The 22,204-nt window shown below is 38.5% G+C and overlaps 1 protein-coding gene across 1 annotated transcript in view; it reads left to right on the top strand.

Moving 5' to 3' along the window:
* Window positions 1-13,169: 13,169 nt before the first annotated feature.
* LOC150076498 (uncharacterized) overlaps window positions 13,170-22,204 on the top strand; it is a 143,157-nt gene continuing 134,122 nt past the window's right edge. Inside the window, exon 1 of the mRNA XM_090387754.1 lies at window positions 13,170-13,253. The gene's annotated coding sequence lies outside the window, so the exon portion shown is untranslated. The remainder of the gene's footprint in view (window positions 13,254-22,204) is intronic.

A 22,204-nucleotide genomic window follows, 5' to 3' on the forward strand; every position in this document is an offset into this window, starting at 1 on the left:
ACCTGACATTTATAAAAAACTAGTTGAGAGTATGCCGCGAAGATTGAAGGCCGTCATAAAAGCAAATGGTTTCAGTATAAAATATTAAAATATATTTTTTTTTTGTCTAAAGGGATGTCCGGATATTAATGGTAGGACAGTGTAGATTGCTATGGATTATAGATAAGTCAGACATAACATATGGACTTAAAGGCTTGCTGAAATGAAAAATTATTCGAGATATTTTGGGAACGGTTTCTGTTTGACAGTCTGCATTTCAAAAATTCGGTGAACACAGTCTACGTTCGGCAATTCAATTCCCTCCCCCGCCTCCCCCCAGGTAGAGAGGTCTTACCAAAAAGCACCAAGGCCCTCCTTTCATAATTATATAAAAATATGTGTGCTAATGGATATTTTAACTTCTTTATCGGCAAGTAGTGATGTCCTCCATTTTCACGTGCAGTGTTTTGTGGGCAGGAAAATATTGTCGACATCTGTTGTGTTCAACGTCTTCAAGAAGATTTGCTAACACTTAGTTCCTCTTTTCTGACAGCAGAACGGAAAGAAAGGTATGACGAGCTTTGAAATAGCTGTTTGGTTCTGAAATTGCTGTTTGGTTACTGCTGTTGTACTGGGTTCCGGTAGTCAGCCCTCGTTAGCCTCAGATTTATGAGCTTTTCGATTTCAGGCTCACCATTGACGAAATTCTGTGTCATGGACCAATCTCGATACACTCGACACTGTCTTACATGAAAACTCCAGCAGAGTTGCAGTTTCCGAAAACCTCATAATTGCTCACGAAGAACATCCCTACGTATCTGCCCACCTGTTTTGCATCGTATGATGCAAAACAGGTGGGTAGCCTAAGGCTAAACGTTACTGAAGGAGCACTTCAAGAAAACTCCCTTTCATTAAAAGATTATGTGAACCTGATAAAGTGGCCACTCATTGAAAATTGATTATGAAAAATAAGATATTTTATTAATAAAATAATACAATATTTGATAGAGCAAAATTTAAATTAAGAACTCTATGTGATTTGCAAATTGAACCTTACTGCACTGAAAGCAGAACTATTCATTGGTCGTTTACCTTGCAGCAAATAAAGAACCAAGTTAATGTTCTTTTTGACAGAGTACATTTAATCATGTTTCTTTGATTTCTTGCGGCTAAGACCGTCTTTGAAGACCTGAAAACATTCTCCGCCGCGTTTAACCTTAGACTGCCCAGACATTAATTAAAATTAGCCATCGTGGCAGATGTCGGATTAAGCTGTCTGACTCTTGTACGTCAATAAATTTGTATTATTAATAAAGGAAAGTTTTAAAGGCAATGCGAAACGATTAATGATGCCACTTTTGCCAACAGTTGACTGTGATAGATTTTGTGACAGAAATAAATTGTTTTTGTGCTCGTTGTTCAAACTATCGGCAATTACTTCGACCACCATCTTCTGGATCCAACTCAACCTGGCAGTAAATGTCATAAACGCATTGGCAGTTAGCGGAACGTGTATTTTCGAATTCCACGATGCATTTATTAGACTCGTAATTCATTTAAAAATTTCTGAAACACTCTTTCGGTTGTATTTTACATAAAGGCGCTCGCCATCCGCGAAGAATGGTAATATATTTAAGAGCTCCATTTGGTACACTTTAGATTTTGTGAAACGTAATTTATCTTGATTCTCGGGCACACAGGCACCACCTGCATTGAAGTGCCTTCATGTAAATCATTTTTATGTCAATATTTAAACGTGTGCCGAGTTTCTGAGTCTATGAACTGTAAGTGCGCAACTTACAAAAACTTCGTGTTATTTTTTAATTTTCGGATTCGTTTTCCCATATTTTTTTCATTAAAAGTATTTTCTGACAGGAGCAGATAAATGAATAATAAACATACCACTTTGTATTAGGCCACCCACAGTACAAGACGTTGGGACGTAGCGGCCATCTTATGAACGCATCTGTTAAGCGTTTATAAGTGCGCGGTGTAGTTGGTTTTCAAAAACAATGGATGTTTATTCTGGAGGTTATTAATATGTGGGGTGCCTTTGGCATTATTGACAGCTGCGATCGTGCTGAAAACGCTTTCGGCCAATTTATTGAAGAAGACACCGGGTTTTTTGTTCTTTCCTTCGTATAATGAATCTCAGCTGCCTGGTTGGTTGTTAGCGGCTAAAGAGATTACAAACAAGTTTTTGCCACAGATCTTGCGTATGTTTTAAATTTTTCAGGAGGTAAAGGAGTCTTGCGAATATATACCACTCGGTAATCTACTGAATGATAAAACAACACATTTATTACGTTAGGCGTATATACGATTTATATACGCTGCATCATCAAAAGTACTAGGACAAGTTGGATAAAGGATTGGGAAAATATTTCCATTTTCAGTCAGATGTGCGCGTGTAGCACAGTAGTTACAATCACTGTCCTCCCCACAACTTACGGAAAAGACCTGGATTCGAATTCCATTAGGCCATTAGATAAGCGGGTGCAGGGTGGTGGATACCTATAGAACGAATGTTGTTGGAATGCAGTGTGCATTCGGAGGAGGTGGAGCTACGTGGTGGTTGTGCCAAGGACCATAAACGCCGACGCCTACTTTAATATTTTGGACAGTTCCATGCTTCCTATGATATAGTGATTCTTTGGTACAAACCAACGTTCGTTTTCAACAGGATGATGCTCCATGCCATACGATCGGTACTATTCTAGAATGGTTCATGAACACCAATTAATGTACAAAGCTGGAATGGCTGCCGAGGGTTCTGATCGGAACCTTATGTAACAACCGGGGGATGAACTAGAATGTCTGAGGATCAGACGAACACCTCTTGCTTCTGCAGCTCAAATGACAAATCTGCAGGAGGAATGGAAGTGGTTAACCGCGGCAGGGTATCGTTTGTTGGTGTAAAGCCTACTCAGCAGGGCGGAGTGTGCCACAGCAACCAAAGGGGAGAGACATGCTATTGAAGTGAGTAGCAGTGACATGAACTGAGAAACCGACGTATGTTCAGATACTTTATGGAGGGTTGTACATTATACGTTTTGTATACGAATTAATTCTGCTGACGCCAGAGGGCTTATACCTATCGAAATTTTCATTTGGTCATTCATCTGATTAGTCAAAAGGATTATATCACTTTTCGATGGGGAACGATAACTCGACAACAATAGAAATTTCCATATAGGCCAATAACGCCTACAACAGATTTAAGCTGAAAGACTTTGGAATAAAACGCTTGTATTTCTTTTGGAGATATTACCTGTACTGACGTGACACTCGGTCAGAGGGTCTGACTACCTTATGGTCTTTACATAATCTCTGCCACATGATGAATCCATGACAGCCAGAACTCTTATCTTCATCTTATCCTGTGTGTAGCTTTCGCCTTCAGGATGATACCCATCACCTCTATCAGATCATCTACCATTCCAGGTCTCATTGAGGGAAAACTTCATATACTTAGTGGCCACTTTATTAGATACACTCTAATTAATCGCGAGCAGGTCCCCTTTTAGCTCTAACCTACACCGTAAACATAATTGTACGCGGAAACTCCAGCAGAGTTGCAGTTTCTGAGATATTCTTATCCGTGCATCTGGCGCCGACTACCGTGCCAAAATCAAAATCACTTAAATCTGTCCCTTTGCTTGTTCTCGCACTGAATTGCACACGTACAGCAGCTCTACATATCTAAGTACCTGTTTTATACCACATGATACGAAAATGTGATGCTGGAGGAGAGCTGCATTTCATGAAACGGGTAGGTTACCTAATAAAGGAGACACTTAGTGATATTCATTTTATTATGTATGCATGGGTATTTCTATTTGTGAAGGGATGAAATTAGATTGTTGCGCTGAAAATCGACAAAGAAAAGAACGTAAATAAATTATAGCAAACATTTCAGATTTTGATTATGGCATTGAATATACTTCTCTTCACGCCGAAGAGAAGAGAAGAAGAATCTTGTCTTAAAAATTCATCATTCATTAATCAAGAAAAACTATTGCAGTCAGTCTGAACATTTAATAAGAATGGACAGAGAAAACTCTTCCTGTTTCCGGAATTGTACATTAAATGATATATAAGGAACAGTTAGCTTCGAAGTTATTATTCGCATTTTAGGATAGACTAGGATCAGATAAAGGATAGAAGCAGAATGGAGATAAATCGGAGTTGAAGGAACATCATGAAAAAAACGTAAAAGTTATGAGAATATTAGAAACAACAAGTAAGAGACCCGGATTTTTGTTATTGTGGAATACAAGAGTCTGAAACTTTGGCGAGTTACAAATTATCCAACAGGGTATCAGTCTGCTAGTAGGAGTTCCTCCGCAGAGAATTATCTAAAGCCTGGAATAAGATTAGTCAATGCGATTAGAGTAAGCGATTTAGATACGAAGGAAAAAGAATCAATGACTAAGATTCCTTCTTATCCGTCCTAACCTCCATTACGAAAGCTGGATCGCAAAATGCACGACAACAACAACAAAACCCTCTTCATTGGTAACAGATCGATCGCTTAATTAAGTCGCATTAGGGAATTTATCTGGTGACCGCTTCATATGATGAATGAGTCTTCTGTTATAAGAGCAATTTGGTAGAGAAGCACCAGCGTATCAAGAAGATTCTGGAGCAGCATAATCAGAATTCCCCTTTGATTCTTAAGAGGGGATAAGAGCAGTAGTGAAGCGAAATGATCGTAACTCTTCTCTGTCCCGCTGGAGATTTCAACCATTATACAGAGAAGAAAGCAAAGACCAGTAAGTAACCTGTTTAAATATAATTCATAAATTTAGTTGCATAATTACTAGATAATGAACTTCTGATATAGGCGCGGATGTAATGAAGAAATGTTAATTATGCCAGCCATTTATTCAGAAATATTTATTAAGTTAATAAATATTGTTTTCACTGATATTCGCGCACTCCTGGGAAATTAATTGAGAGAGAGGATAATAGCGCATAACCATAAGAAATAAGGGATTGTCTAAATATCCCTTTAGATAACCTTTGAAATATCTACTGACTTGGTTGTGAACTGACCTATAAGGAATCTTAATTAAAATTTTATGCAATATGATAAACTCAGCAGTTCAGAGTCTGAATAATTTATGTAATTACATGAATAACGGTACACACTTTAACACTTCCAATGTCTGCCAGAAACAAATAAAGGCTGACTGCTTCGTATGTGGTAATTGAAGGCAGAGTAAAAACACCAGTTCAAGAATCCAATAACCCAAACAAGAGAGGCTCTACAAAAAGAACGCCTACTGGAAGTCTACTGATTCGTGTCATAAAATCTGAGCGTAAGTGCATCGAAGCACTTATGCTCACAAAATATCTGTAAAGTGGGATATTTTGTAATCAGTTTTTCCTTTTTTGCTAGACGAAAAACACAAATTTTCAAGAGAATCTTGCTGTCTGAAGGATAGATAACACTGTTAGTTAAAATATCTCTGTCTTCTAATGCAAAGATGTTTCAGACAGAATTAGTCGCAGTGTGATTGGTAGAATGGTAGAACATCGGCTTCTGAAGGTATCGAATCTATCAAGTGTGTCTTGATTTTGTTAGAAGGTGGTTTAACAGTAGGGATTCCAAACTGACGGATTGGCAATACAGTTGTCTTGTTGGGTATGACTGCACATTTGTAATCTTAAAGGCCGTGACACCAGCCTATTGCACACGCTCTTCAAATGTCTATTGCTTGGAAAAGTATTTTCCAGCTCAGTTATCAGGAATTGAGTTCACCAAGAAATGCAAGTGTTTTTTGCGATTTGGATATGCTCACGTTTTTGTTTTGTTCTTGGTTGTTATCCACATAAATGGGAATTATATCAATTACGAAAACGCCTAGCAGATATATCATTTTCAGTAGATGCAGAAAAAGCAACCCTTGCAGAAAAAGCAACTGTTTTTATCCATTTGAAACCTATTTTTCCGATATTTAAAATTTCTGGATAAACGTTGCAACAAATCGCTATCTAATTGTTGATTATTTTTACTTCTACGCTGACTGTTTATTCTGAACAGACTGTTGTTGGATTAGGGGCATCAGAAACTTAAGCCATATTGGGCCGTATATAATATGTCTGTAAATGGCGTGTGTTCTGATCTGGTTACTTTTTTCTGGATGAAAAACTCGAGATTCCTAGAGCTGTCCTCGCCGAGACGACTAATTCATCCACGTTGATTCATAAAAATTCCTCGGGTCATTAACGGGAATCGAACTCAGGTTTTTTCCACCCGGTGCGGGGAAGACGATGATTATAATAACTTTGCTACTCAGGACAGCGCTGGACTTGTTGCTTGCTGTGCTTATGGATCAGTTCCCTCTTGTAATACCTGTGGGAATTGGATCGAAATTGGAAAGTGCCAAACTGGCAGACCGTTTGTGACTGTGCAACTGCACGTTTACAATCAGAAGCGAAAGAGACAAACATCCGCGAAACGTATGATTGTTAGATTGCATTAGTAATTAGTAATAAATAGATTCTAAACTCAGCACAGGTGAAGTTTTTTATTTCAAGTGATTTGACCAGGACAATCTGCGGACCGTGCCACATAAATATTGTATGAATCAAATTGTTTTTAAACAAATTATGATTATTTAAACCTCCATAACCTACATGCAAACTTATTTGCAATTGGAAATCTCTTTGATTGGATGGCATAATCCTGCTCACTTTATTTTCTCCTCAATTTGCAATGCAAGTTATCGAGAGTGTTTCTTTTGCACAGATCATGTTGAGAAATGGTGTGGCCTATTTCGTAAGAGAAAAAAAAAAGAGAAGAAAATAACAGATTTCTGCAAAATATTGCGGCTGTTTATGAAAGAGAAGAGGAACTGTTAACAGTTGCGAAATATGCATCGACAGAAAAAGCCATCGACTATGCGGGAAAAAAAGGAGGCCCAAACTACCGACATTACAGGAATCATCGATTTCAGTAAGGATGCCTTTGGCGGCGCTTAATTTATAACCAGGGTTCTAGTAATCGCAATGCGACATTAAATATTTTACTTGAACGTAGTAGAGGGAAAGAGATTGAATTCGTAAACGGTCGTTGCATTGCGTCTTGAATGACCTTGGATTGCAGCAACGAATGCATGGCAGCCGTAGAGTTTTAATTGAATGTGCAGATGCAGAAGCTGTCAGGCGAAACTAACTGGAATAACGAAATACTTATTTTCATTTTGAAAGTCCTCGTCCAGTTAATTACTTGGACCAAACATGCATATTTATGCACTCAAAGCCAAGAAAATGGTGGTAAGATGAATGCGATCGCTTTCAATTTAAAAGTGCAAGTAGAAGTGAAAGTGAACGATTTATTGCTGCAAGATAGTAAATAAAACGGTTACCACGATTCAACAGACGCCATTTCTATAACTCTGCCAGAAAAGAAAATATGGAACTGTTCAAGACAGCTCAGCATTGATGACTTTTGGCACTACAACCAATACAACCGCTACAACCTATCACAAGAAACATCTCAAAACTATGACTCTGCCTCCTCCGAATTTCATCGTAGATACAAAGAAAAACCTGTCATATTAGGTTACTCGAAAACAGCCTCATTTCCAAGTGCATTATGTCCATAAATTAGGTGCCCAGTTTGCTATTTTCTAGAAGAAAAAGTCAAATTTCCAAGGAAAAAGCCTTGCTATCTGAAAATGAGACCGACTAATTCAGCCGCGGAGTGAAAAAAGCCCATTAAAGCTCTTCGCGTCATTGATGGAATTCGAACTCGGTCCTTTTTCATCCGGTGAGGGAAGGAAGGCGATTGTAACTACTGTGTTGCCTACGAGGACAATTGACGAGGATAGGGGGAGCAGTACATTGGAGTAGATGACTTTCGCCAGGAATTCTCGGCACCTACGCACGACTGTCTGATCTAAAGCGATCGGTTGCGCCATAGAACTTATTTTTAATGGTTCACCGTTCAAGAACAATGGTATAAGTACCGCTGCAAAGAACATCTGTTCATTGATATGATTTGGGATTCGTGAACAGGAGCCCTGCCATGAAAGCCTATGCCATGCAGCTTTCCACCGATTGTGGATGTACTCTCAATGATGTCACTCGGCCGAATTTCTTCACCCTTTCTATACGTTACTTCGTTGCGACTGACTTTGTAGGTTCAAACATATGATTATTATACTCACTAACAAATCTCTGCATCGGGCAATTAAATCTCTTTGAAACTCCATCAACTACACACGCATATACATAATACACGCGCTATATTGCACCAGTATGTTGTGTGTGTTTTTACACAACAGTTGTCATTTTATTATTCAGGACGAATAACTCACGGAGAGAACCCTACTCCCTGCTCCTCCTGAGATCAGTAAATAACACCCTCAACTATTGAACCTGCTTAAGATTTCCTACTTAAAAGATTCTTAAGAATTCCTCCAGTCTCCGAGGGATTCAAACCCAAAACTCTCTAAACGAATAACAATGGCAGACTCACTATACTATTCGTGGAGGATCTCAGTATCATTCGCCATCTTTGTGATGCGGCTAGAAAAAACGGCTAGACGTTGAAGGTATAACCATCTGAGTTACTAAGGAGAGTACTGTTTCTTAACTGAAATAGTTCTCCAAATAGCTTTCGTAAAAAAAAAAAAAAACTGGCCGATTTGGAGATTCAGAAGGGTGATCAAGAAACATGAATTCGACAGAACGAGGTAACAACAATGGGACTTAAATAAAGTCAACAATGAAGATAGTAATTTAGGCAATCTCTTAAGTAAAGACGTCACTATATGTCTTAAACTCGTATTAGAGTGAATTTTAAGGAACTTTTTGGAGGTTCCGATCCCTAGTATATGATGACATGATTATTAAAGTGATTATTTTTCATGCTACAAAAACGAACATAAAATATACACAATTTTCAGATACCAAATTAATGCCTTATAGCCTAAGTTGCCTCGAGAATACTCTCATATTTAGAATCTTAATGGGAGTCGGGAACAGGAGAGAGCGAGCAGTAAGAAATATTGAATTTCTAGCGAGGACTGCCCATATCTTCACTTAATTACGATCCCCTGAAGGAAGAAAACTGCAACAAAATGTCAAAAGACAGGAAAATCAGATGAACGTGTAACTCTGGAAATTCCCTGAAGCCAGCAAAGATATCCCAGTCCGCTTTCATTTATTTGGTGTCAGATGGGAAATTCTACGAATGCTGTCATGACAGCTGTCAAGGACGAAACAAATTTGTACACTCCAAGAAAGTTTAGCGTTCTTCATTAAATTCTAGCGTGAAACCGTACATCAGACAAACGTGCAATGTACAAAAATATTTATTTTCCAGACAACTTGTGTACTTGCGTATACAAGTACAGTCTCAAAGTTAAGACAGTCTACTTATCTAATCGACATAAGGGTAGACAATATCAGTGTGCAAATATCAAAACTACATTAGTAATATTACAAGATTTTACTTAAGTTAGTGTTTAATATAACCTAAGTAAATTATATAAAGTTTAATAGAACTTAAATCTTTATTAATTTATCCACCCTTGTGTTCTTAGCATTCCAGAAACTTTTACTTTAGTTGTCATAAAATTGAGAATTCCGTAATTATTTGATATTTCTCTCGTTTTCCACGGTTGTTGTTTGACTATCTCCTACTGCTCTCTCTGGTCGTATTTCATTCCTCTTACCAACCCTCCCCCCCCACAATTTTCGTGACAAATTAGTTGCTTTGACAACGAATTCTGACAACTTATTTCATTTTCCCATTGGATTATTTGAGTTCTCGTGTGGATTATAAAAGTCGCGTATGTTCCGTACTCCAGCTAGTTAGTTAACTTGAACTGAAAGAAAGTAAGGAAATGGGTTTATAGAAAAAAAAAACATACACGGTGGGTCTGTCAAGCCATCGCTGCGCATTCGCCTGTAAGATTTGTCATTATGTCACTGCCGATGCCTAAAAGAGGTATACGATGTCTTCCAGTTACTGAACGTTGCATTCTTGGTAGAACTGCAAAAGCTATTACTCACCCAGCATGTACTAGATATGTCATTATGCCACTCAGCTGCAGTTGTCATCGTTTGCTATTTTTAATAGATCTGTGCAGTGCTATATTAACAGGACGAAACTTTATTCTAGTCTCCACCCTTTCTACGACAAGAAGAGGGAGAAACAGTTTGTGAATTTAATCATTCAATTAGAAAGTTTCCTTCTCGAGGTCAATCACATGTTTACGGACAGAATTTACGACCGGATGACCCGAGTAATTCTCGTTCTCTTACTTTGTCTCATGAACATTACAATACACGAGGGAGAAGGAGGCACTTATTATTTTTGCTATCTGTATACCGTTTAACATTTTCGCTCACTTAAAGAAGAAAATGGCATCGTTTTGTGTTTACGTCGTTGCTTTCGGACAACCACATATTTCAAGAAGTTCTATCTGATTTCAGAGATTGGATGTAATAGTTGTGATAGCATGAGAATGTTTGTTTATTTTTTCTCCCAATTTTCTCTTCGTTCTTTGGTTTTGTCTTTAATCCACGTAAAGGAAAGTTTTAAATGGGATTTTATGTTCATGTTGGGCAAGCATTCGTGTTTGTAAATATTGACAGGTTTGGTTCGGTTAGATTGAGGTTATTGTTCTCTAAATTTAAATTCAGTGTTGATACTCCATTCTGGGATGGTATTTCCTGTATTCTGCTGTGTTTCATTTAATCTGTTTTGCATATTACAGGAATAAGTAAAGCAATAAATATCTTCAGAATTTACATGAGGTCTTGATTATTGAAACGGCTCAGAGATTAGTAGTGTTGGCAAGAGATGTCCTTTAGACACAGCATATTTCTTTCGATATGCAATACGTTAATCACTCATTATGTGGGTAAGCTGTCACTCGAATAACATGAATCATTACGGATTTGACATCTCTGTACGTGTCTTTAAAAATAAAATACCATTGTCATGTCGCAATTCACTATAATTGCCTAATATTGATTGAATGTAGTTATTAAGATTGAGTTATTAAAGTAGTTTCGTGTAGGAGACTCATCGCGTTCTCCTAATCTTAAATCTTCGATTGTAGGAAAACTTTCCCGTGATAAATTGAGTGGTCGACTCTGCCAATCAAATGCTATGTTCCTTGTTTACAACTGGATATGTACAATTGACGCTATGCCTATTTGTTAAACATCGTAACTGTGGAATACCAAAAACAGATGTTACTGTAATGCTATCAGCATTTCTTATAATAATTCAACATTTCATTAAATAATTTAAAGGAACGGAAAATATAAACTGAATTGTTTCCAGAATGGGGGGGGGGAGGGATACTTTGGTCAGTTTTGACAAGTACAGTCAGTTTACCAACAAATACTCCCCGAAGCCATTAACAGCCTCTTCGGCAAAATTACGACTATTATAGCCAACACTAAAACACTGACATTTTAGATTCAAGCATATTTATCAGCTGGAGGCTCATTGTAAATTCAAACATGAGGCTTAGACATGAATAATCTACTCTCTCGTCTCACAGCAGAGTATATATAGTTTGAACACTCTAGGTTAGTTTCTCCTGGCCTTCCATTGACCATGGCTATCCCTTTCAGTTATTAAACCAACGTATTTGAAATGCAGTTTAACAGGAAGTAATTGATCAACACCTTTTAAATATAACGAAGGAAAAAGGAAGTTTACACTTCAATAAGCAATCTAAAGGCCTGTATGAAAAGAGCAATGGGAGAAAAAGCTTCATTTGTCCTTAAACCAGAATCGAGGTGAGCAACACAGAAAAGGTAATGGAACTTAAATTAGTTACCAAACGTATTAAGGAAGATAAAATGTGATACGAGGACATAGACGCATATTTGGGTTAGACCTTCCTCATGCTTTCTAATGTCAAAGCTATTGCATGTCTTGAAGTCTTTAAACGTTAATAAAACAATTTTCTTTTCTTAGTCAAAACCTTTATAAAAAGTAACACAGCCAACATAAGGTAACATAATAATTAATAGAAATGTTGGGATGCCACCACAATTACCTCTGAAAAGCAACTTTTTATTATAAAAAATTTCCATAAGACTCTACAACTTGATTGCGAGCGTGTCATTCAATATGAAGAAGAGGTATTTATATTTGCATGCGTGATGAATTTAATGCCTCTTGCAGTTAGAGATATATCCAACATCAAAACAATTTAAGTTCAGGATAATTCTCTTAAATAAATTGCTATCCTATCCCATATTTCATTTCTCCGGAACCTCCTTTAAATACAAGAAACTGTTTCCTACGAACCCATCGGACACATTAACTAAAAATAGAAGCCGGCAAATAATTTTCCCAAGGGGACTCGAGAGGTTCTGGTTACTCCATTGACCACGAACATCCAATCCTAAACGAGAAGCAGGTACATTGAAGGCAAATTCCGCAATCTTAGACTAATTACAGAAATGTTTGCTAAGGTCGGTAAACCTGCCTTAATAGCATCTCCAAGGCATTTCTTAGTTAATCACAAAATGAATATTTTCTTTCGGTTTGGAAATTGTTTTGATAAGCAGCCCACAATCATCAACGTCTATTATTTATATATAGGTGTGTGTAAATATATATTTTTTTGTCAGCTTATGCACCAAACATCTATATACTCTAAGATTTAAAAGTTAGCAATCGCTACTTATCTTAGATATTGTATAACCCGATAATGTTACAGAATGAAATTGCCATGTTCCTATTGAAATATAAGTGGAAGCTTACTCGCCCAATGTGCGGTTATTGTATTTCTTACGAAATAATTCTCCCACTCCCCGCCCCAAGTGGTGTCTCTGAAGTTGGAAGCGATGTCGTACCCATATCTCTTCATTTTGTTGTTGACTACTACTTCTGTGAATCATGTCTCCCATATATCCGATTTTCTGTATGTCTCGACTGTTCAACAGTTTTATAGTGAATGATCACAAAGTACCATCCTCTCCGAGACTTTCATAAATACTAGTTTAGTGTCCGCATCTGCTCTGTTTCTTTCTTCGGTATTAACCATATATACTCTGTTTTTTTTGCACCGAAAGGATGTCCAAAGTCTGTTCGCTGCCTGATTCTCCATTCTCCGAGTGTTAATTCAACATGTATTTGTGTGCAACTCTCTGAAATTACACCAATTGTGAACTATAGACAGTTTTCCTGCCAGAATCAGTTCGATAATTGCATTCTCAAAAAAGGAAGGAAACAGACTTCTCAAGAACGAAGAGAAGAATTATTTAACGAAGCTCACGCATGGGTAAGCATACATTTTAATTGCAATCGTGCTTTAGAATATTTAGATCATTACTGTTTAAAGTATTATTCTTTTTAATTTCCTCAAGTCAGCCAGTATTTTATTTAACTAGTTATCAATATTAATTTCGTTCATCGCTATAGGTGTTAAATTGAGTATTTTCTCGTGCTGTTTGTTTTGCAGATCTACGCATTTTTTGTTTTCCAAATATTGCGCCACCTATACAAGCACAGCACGAGAATATAAGTGCGTAGTGAAAATGAACTGTTTGCATGTTTTATTAGCCTAAAGGAATCTTTATTTTTGTATTGTGTCAGAAAATAAGGATTTGTATCAAACTACTGGCTGTTTAGGACAGGAGCCAAGCCTACCGGTGACTGCTTTTTCGTTTTTTTTTTTTTTTTTTTTTTTTTTGTCATGCTGTGGCGGGGAAAGCAGAGCGTTGAGTGCAGAAAAATGTTTAGCCTAAATAATTTGACTCTTGTTCCATTTTGGATTACTTTTCAGGCCTGACGTAGCCCTGTGGTCAGGAGCGAGAGTGCATAGCACGCGTTCCTTGAGTAGACCGGGGTTCAAGCCCGTGACTAAATACGATAAATATTTGTATTGACAATTTATTGTAAACTCTACTGACTTGGTTGTCGTGCCGGAGTATAAACAGAATTTATTTATCCATCTTGTTTAATTAAAAATAATTCAACGTACTGTAATGTTATGATAAATTAACTGATGTAAAGTTAAATATTCGTAGATATCCTAAGATTGATTGTTCAGCAGCACTATTTAGTAATACGTTTGAGTAGTCAGTGGTTAACATCTGTTTTTCCATACTGGAAAAGAATAGGATTACATTTCGGTTGCCGAGGGTAGTTTAATGATACTTATTTGGACGGGAGGAACTACTTTGACTTCATGAAAAAATTCAGCGTCTCAGAGATGAGAAAAAGAGAATCCAGTTGGATCAGTTATAGTGGTTATGGTTTAGTTGGATGTTTTCTAATTAATCCATTTTTAAATATTCATATTAGAAAACAGTATTATCAGCTTCATACCTAGGTGTATTGTATTGATTAATTTACTTAAGTTCCAAGAACAATTTCTTGTTTACACCCATATCAGTTTTTCGCCTTCCCTGTTATTTTCTTATACGCTAATGGACTCTTATTGTAAATTTGTGGAATATATGCGGTGACTCAAGTAATCTTGCTTATTTTTACAGAGTTGACTAATATTAACTTTCATTTTATGCATTCCTCTCTCCATCAATTTAATCAAGTCAAACAGGTGATATTGCCCACTTAACGGCAACCAAATCAAGAGATCTAACACCGAAATAATGTTATAAACTACTCGAAAGAGTGGAGTTATTCATGGCTTTTGTAGTATTCTCGACATCAGAGACATCATACGAACCATCACAAAGTGTTGCTGTAATAACATTAATGCACGTTGCAAATTGTGTACGAAGACTGGAAAATCTGACTATATCAAGACCTCCATGCACAAGTACATAGTGGGTGACCACCCAGGTGTGAACCAACGTAATCAGGGGTCGGTGTGGCGACCACGCCACATGGAGGAATGCCGCCCCTCTATGTTCGGAGGCAGTACTAGGTGGTAGATGACTCATCAACCGGTGCAATACCACCACTTTGCTTATTGGAGGCTTGAAGGGGTGGAATCCATGTTTAGTCCCTAGAGCTAAGTTCCGGTCAACCCTTCCCTATCTCTTCCATCATGCAGTATGATTGACTTTTGAGGTTATGATGAACATCGTGACGAGATCCAATATTCCTTACATTTCGAGGGTACAGCTCTAAAACGGTGTTTGCAGGCCGGCCGCTAGTAAGTACACCGGACCGAACCTATTGGTAACTCTCTAGGAGGCTTCCGGATCAGCTAGTGTATAATCTTGCTACTTCTACTCTGCCAAATAGTGACTGGAGGGAGTCCGAGTAGTGTGTATGCTGGGGAGCATTGTCGAGGTCACGTTATGTCAAGGATCTGGGTATATTCTTACCATGTGTACTCCATATCCAAAAATTTCATTACTTCATACAGCATGTCCTACGCACTTTTTCTTACTATTGAATACACCATGAATTGTCAAACTAATAGAGCAAGCTTACCTGCAAAAAGATGTAAACCTCCCAAGCACTTCCTAATTCATTTCATAAATATATTTGGTCTCAATTCTAACCTTAACGACGTCCATTTCCACTTTCAGTCTGCCAAACCCCATGTACTTTTTCTGACCGAATCTCAGTTATCGGTTGATCCAACTACTGCTCATCTCAGATGCCCCAATTATTCGCTGTATGATTCCTTTCGCCTCAAAGGTGGTACTTGTGCATATGTCAGTTCTGATATTCCCTGTCAGACTTGGCAATTTGGAATCTACTCTTTTTGATCTTCTCTGGCTTAAAATCTCTCTACCTCATTGTGTAAAATTTATCTGTTGTCTCTACCGTTCTCCCAACTCCCCTAATCACTTGAAGCTCTTTGACTTCCTCTCTTTGCAACTTGACTTTCTCCAGTCCAACTTTCCTAACAGTGAGGTAATTTTCCTTGGTGATTTTAATCTTCACAACTCCAGCTGGCTTCCATTTTCTAGTCACACCGACCCAGCTGGTCGATATGCTGAGGCTTTTGCAATTACTAATGACCTTGCACAGATTGTTCATTTACCTACAAGAATACCGGACAATCCTAATCATACAGCAACACGCTTGATCTTTTTCTCACAAACAACCCTTCTAAGTACACGGTCGAAGTGAGAGGTCCTTTAGGCACTTCAGATCACAACTTGATTCTCTTTTCCAATGGAGCCTTTATCTCATGGCTATTCTCAACCTTGTGTTGTTTGGCATTACAAAATTCAAAATGGGATGACCTGCGAGATTTCTTTTCTTCTTTTCCTTGGTCGGATTACTGTTTCAAAACTTCTGATGTCAACGTTTGCTCAGATCGTGTCAGTGAAATTATTCTTGCTGGAATGGAATCCTCATCCCACACTCCACTTTAAAATCTCGTCCATTATCTAAACCTTGGTTTTCTAATAAATGTGCTAAGGCTGTTCAAGAGAAGAATGTTGCATATCGTAATTGGCTTGTTTCTAATTCTTCAGTTTCATTTTCTGCCTACACCAAAGCTCGCAACAATTGTAAAGCAGTTATTAATCAGTCCAAACTAGAGTTTGAACAGGCTAAGAGTAGAAAACTTGCTTCTTGCCCTAATGGAAGCCGAGCATTCTGGTCCCTTGCCAAAGCTATTGGCCGCAACGTTTGCCCATCTCTGCTCTCACGTCTGTTCAAACCAGATGGTTCTGTTGTCACTTCAGCCAAGGATAAAGCTGACCTGCTAGCATCCCATTTTTCTTCCAACTCATATATTAATGATCTTGGTAAAACACCTCCCACCATTCCCAACACGCTCCATTCAATGCCTCCTGTGGTCTTCCGTCAAAAGGATGTCAGAAGGAATTTGACGAATCTTGATGCTAAGAAAGCTCCAGTTCCTGATGCTATTTCTCCACTTGTTCTCAAAACTTGTGCTCCTAAACTTACTCCTGTTTTTTGCCGCCTTTTTTCACTTTCTTATTCCAAAGGTGTTTTTCCTTCTGCTTTGAAATTTCCTCGTATCCAGCCAGTTCCTAAAAAGGGTGATTAATCCCTCCCATCCAATTATCGTCCCATTGCAATTACTTCTACTTTTTCTAAAGTGATGGAGAAATCAATTAACCGCCAACTCTTAAATTACGTAGAATCCTTCCATCTGATCAACGATCGTCAGTGCCGATCCACTGGTAATGTTCTGGCGTATGTTACCCATTTATGGACTAATTCAATGGAAAGGTTCGGTGAAACACAAGTATTAGTATTAGTAACGGCCGCATGGTGCAAGAAAGCCTATGGCTTATGCTGCACCAGCCAAAAAAAAAAAAATAATAAAAATAAATAAATAACTAAATAATAATAATTAATAACAAAAAAAGGAAATTAAAACTATCATCCTATGCGCTTCCCTTACCCGAAAGTACTATCCAGATGACCTTTGAATTTCCCCAAACTGTCGGCCTCTACCCCCCATGAAGGCAACTTATTCCAGTAATTTATAACTCGCTGGCTAAAATAAAACTTCCTGCAGTCCAATCTAAACATTTCCCCCCGTAACTTGAATTTATGTCCCCTAGTTCTAGCATCATTTATAATCATGAAAATTTCGTCCTCATTCATTTTACTGATACCTCTTAGAGCCTTAAATACATTAATCAAATCTCCTTTAAGGTGTCTAGTTTCCAAACCCTGCAACCCACATATTCGAAGTCTTTCTTCATAAGGACGCCCTTTTGCCGATCTCACCAGGCGAGTTACCCGTCTTTGCACCCTTTCAAGAAGCTCTGTCTTTCTTTAGGTGCGGTCTCCATACTTGAACACAGTATTCCAAGTGTGGTCTAACATAAGCCTTATATAATGGGATTATCACGTCCCTATCTCTACTTGCAAAAGTTCGATAGATCATCGATAGGACACCATGGGCCTTCCTTGCAACCTGTCTACAATGCTCAGAGAATTTCATGTCTGACCGTATCGTAACACCCTAGTCCCTTTCCTCCAGTACTGGGTTTAGTTGAACTCCACCAAGTGAATAAGTTATTTTGGGATTACTCTTTCCCAGGTGTAATACCTTACACTTTGTTGGATTAAAGCATAGCTGCCAATTTTCCGACCATTCCTGAAGTCTATCTAGGTCTCTCTGAAGAAGCTCAGCTTGACAGTGATCATTAACTACTCTACCAATTTTAACATCATCTGCAAATTTAGACATCACGCCCTCTATCCCTTCAATGGTTTATGAAAATTAAAAACAGTGGTCCTAATACTGATCCTTGGGGAACCCCACTTCTTACATCAACCCAATCTGAGGAATAGCCATTTATCACAACCCTCTGCCTCCTGCCCTGAAGCCATCCTTCTATCCATCTAAGGATTTTCCCAATGATTCCAACCTGTTCCAGCTTATAAAGCAACCGCTCATGTGGGACTGAGTCAAAAGCTTTGCTGAAATCTAAATAAACAATTTCGAAATTATTCCCTAAATCCAGCTCGTGAGTGACCCTTTCGAAATAGCGAACCAGATTTGTTTAAACATGATTTTCCCTTTACAAAACCATGCTGAGTATCCTTAAGAATTTCAAATCGATCCAAATGATCCTGAATTCCACCCTTGATCATTGCCTCCATGATTTTCCCTACTACTGAAGTCAGACTGACAGGTCGATAATTTCAAACTTCACTTTTAGAGCCACCCTTATGTATGGGAGATACATTTGCACTTTTCCAATCCAAGGGAATCTCCCCAGAGTCTAGTGATGCTCGCATAATTAGCCTCAATGGTTCAATACACTCGCTTGCCGCTTCCCTTAAGATTATAGGGTATATTCCATCAACTCCAGGAGCCTTACTGGTCTGTAGGCTCGAAAGTTTTTTCATTAAATAATCTTGCGAAATTTCAATATCATTAATTACATATTTTTTAACTTCGCTCGCACAATTTCCCATTACCACAAAAGGCTTTTCATCTGTAAATATCGATGCATAATAACTGTTGAGTTCATCTGCAACGGCAGCTGGTGTATTTATTACTATCCCCTTTTCCTTACTTAAAGGTCCGATCTGGTTTGTCCTGCTCTTCTTGGCATTTATATATGTGAAGAATTCTTTATCCGCTCTGTTTGCTAGTGATTTCTCATAAACTGCCTTTGCCTGTCGAACCTTTTCTGTGGCTCTATTACACATCACCTTGTAGCTGTTATAGGCTTCAGTACTTTTTATTGCTATGTAACCTTTCCATGCCACCTTTTTCTGCTCAAGTAATGTGGCAACTTCACTATTCATCCAACTTGGAACCCTTCTCGTGGAGTATTTTTTTAATGGTATATACGCATTCAAGGCATCTGTGATTAATGTTTTAAAAGCGTACCACAGTTCAATTGTATTCATTCTCTGCGCGATATCTATCCAGTTAATAGAGGCCATGTAGTACCTTAAGGCATCGTAATTTCCTTTTCTGTAATTAAAACCCATTCCTTTGCCTTTTACTTCTGCTACCTCTCTCGTCATCATCCACCGTAGAACTCCGTGATTACTTCCTGCTACTGGTTCCTCTACTGTCAGCCCTGTTATGTCATCTGATTCATGGGTGATGATGATGAGGTCTAGGACATTCTTTTCTCTAGTACTTTCCCTGACATGTTGATACAAATAACAGTCATCTAGGTGATTTAAAAATTGTTCCCCATGTCGAGTTTCCTTCCCATTTACTCCAATCAATTAGAGCCAAATTGAAATCACCCATAATAAGGCATTGGCGCTTACTTGCCCATTTCATTTGCATGTAGAGGCTTTTGTCATAATCGTCACAACCACCTGGTCTGTAGATTACTCTTGACATCTCAAAGGCTTTACTGGTCTGCCCGGACATCAAACGCAGTGAACACCTTTGGGATGAACCGGAACGCTGGCGTCAGGCCATGTCAACGTTCTCGCAATCAGTGGCTAAATGGACTAAAATATCTTTCTGTTCCAAGAATTGGTTCTAAATTGGTCACGGTGTAATACTGCTTCTAGTACTGAGTATGTTATCTGTACCTTAATTAGAAACAGCAGTGGATCGTGTTTGACATAAAGGTCTTCTAAACAAGCTTCCATCTTATGGTTTTCCAACTGTTTTCTGTAATTGGTTATCCAGTTTTCTCTCTGATTGCTCACTGAGGGTGATGGTAGATGGCTCTGTCTTCTAATTTCTCCACTAATGCCGGTGTCCCTCAATTTTCAGTACTTTCCCCCACTCTTTTCCTCTTTTATATTAATGACCTTCCATTGACTGGAAATCCTATCCATAGTTTTGCCGATGATAGCACATTGCATACCACTTTCCATTTTGAGAAACGTAGCACTGTTCAATCAGCTTCAACTTCTCGAAAGTCTGTTACCAATTCCTTAAATGCCGATCTTCAGGTAATTCTCCAGTGGGGCAAAGACAAGTTAGTTGATTTCAACCCTTCTAAAACTGTCTTGTCTTATATCTCGCAAAAAGGATTCTTCTGCTCCTATGCTTATCTTCAGTGACACACCGATTTCTAGGCAAAATGATATCTCTTTTGGGGATTACCCTGACTTCTAATCTCTCTCTCTCTCTCTCTCTCTCTCTCTCTCTCTTGGCACACGCACATTACAAATATTGCTTCCTCTGCATCTAAAAAACTTGGTTTTCTCTTTCGCTCTCGACGTTACTTTTCTCCCAAACAGCTGCTCGCTCTGTATAAATCGCAAATCCGCCCTGCCATGGAATATTGTTCCCATATCTGGGGTGTGGTGCCCCCAAAACCTCTCTCAGGCTTCTTGATTCCATTCAGAAGAGGGCAGTTAGGTTAATTAATGATTCATTTCTAACAGTCTCTCCACTCGCTGTCTCATAGCCGTACTGTTCCTGCTGCATGCCTCTTCTACAGATACTTCCATGGGCACTGTTCTTCTGAATTGGCTTCTATAATTCCCGCTCCCTCTTTAAAACAGTCCGAAGACTTGCCGCCACCAGCCAACATCCATTTACCGTCCAACTTCAAACTCACAGAACCAACTTTTCATCTTCCTCGTTTATTCATTCAACTGCCGTTTTCTGGAACAACCTTCCTTCATACGTATTTCCTGAAAAGTACAGTCTACAGAAATTGAAGTCCAATGTCAACAAATATCTTCTTTCGTCTTCTCAACCTCGAACCCAAACACGGTACTAAGTACTATAGGTTCTAATACCTCCGTGTTTGGGGTTTACATAAAAAAAAACAAAAAAAAAAAAAAAAACAGTAATTCAGAGAGGCCACAGGGAATGACATAAGCACTGGAATGATAGGCGGGGGGGGGGGGTGGAGCTGCACAACATCGGAATTCTTGGAATAGGGACGGTGCGCAAACAAAAATCACGTCGTGCACATCTGACTTTCCTCGTGAAAACCTCGTATTTGGTCCTGGAACATTCAAATTGCCCCAAGCAGTCTCCTGTTTGGCAGAGGTGTTCTCGCCATCTAGAGTTGACTCGTGATTTGGAATTGTACGACGGGTCGTCCTTCATGGAAAGATGCTGTGGGGTAGATTGCAATTTTGGCTAATTGCTGTCTTTCTGCAACGTGGCAGTAGTGGGAAGTGCCTTTTTTTTTTTCTGTTTGAACATGACTGTACATCATGTCGTACTTCACAACCTGTAGTGATTTGGCTCGAAGACAAGCTCATGCAGAAACGTTACTGGTCTGCCCAGACATCAAATGCAGTGAACACCTTTCGGATGAACCGCAACGCTTTCGTCAGGCCTGGTCAACGTTCTCACAATCAGTGGCTAAATGGACCAAAATATCTTCTTCCTGTTCCAAGAATTGGTTCTAATTGGTCACCGTGTAATACTGCTTCTAGTACCGAGTATGTTATCTGTACCTTAATTAGAAACACATTTTGTTAAGAAAAATCCTTCTTTGGCGAACGTAAATGAAACGCACTTTTCACTGTAAACTGCTTTCACCGTGGAGCAAAGGTAATAATTGATTATCTATTACTTAACATGCAAAGATGTTTTCGCTTCTGTATTGCAGATCATTTAGATTTAGGTGGTTCCGTTTTTAAGTCTCAGAAAATAAGTACCTCAAGTAATTTGAATTGAGTAATTGTTAACATTTATTTTCGAAAAAATTATAAGAAAAAGAAAGCTCTTTTTCTCTCACATGCCTGATCATGAGTAGCCTATTTTATCTGGAATGCAGTGCAAAAGCATAAGCGTGGATTGGGAACCTCTAACACACGCACTCCGTACTTGTTAATTATCAAGTACATTTCGGAATACCTGTATTCCAAAAATCCATTCTCTGTTGCCCATGATCATAGAATCGAAATCACTGTTAATTT

This window comes from Mastigoproctus giganteus, chromosome 13 (genome assembly GCF_048544385.1).
Source record: "Mastigoproctus giganteus isolate SK-2022 chromosome 13, ASM4854438v1, whole genome shotgun sequence".
Taxonomy (NCBI): domain Eukaryota; kingdom Metazoa; phylum Arthropoda; class Arachnida; order Uropygi; family Thelyphonidae; genus Mastigoproctus; species Mastigoproctus giganteus.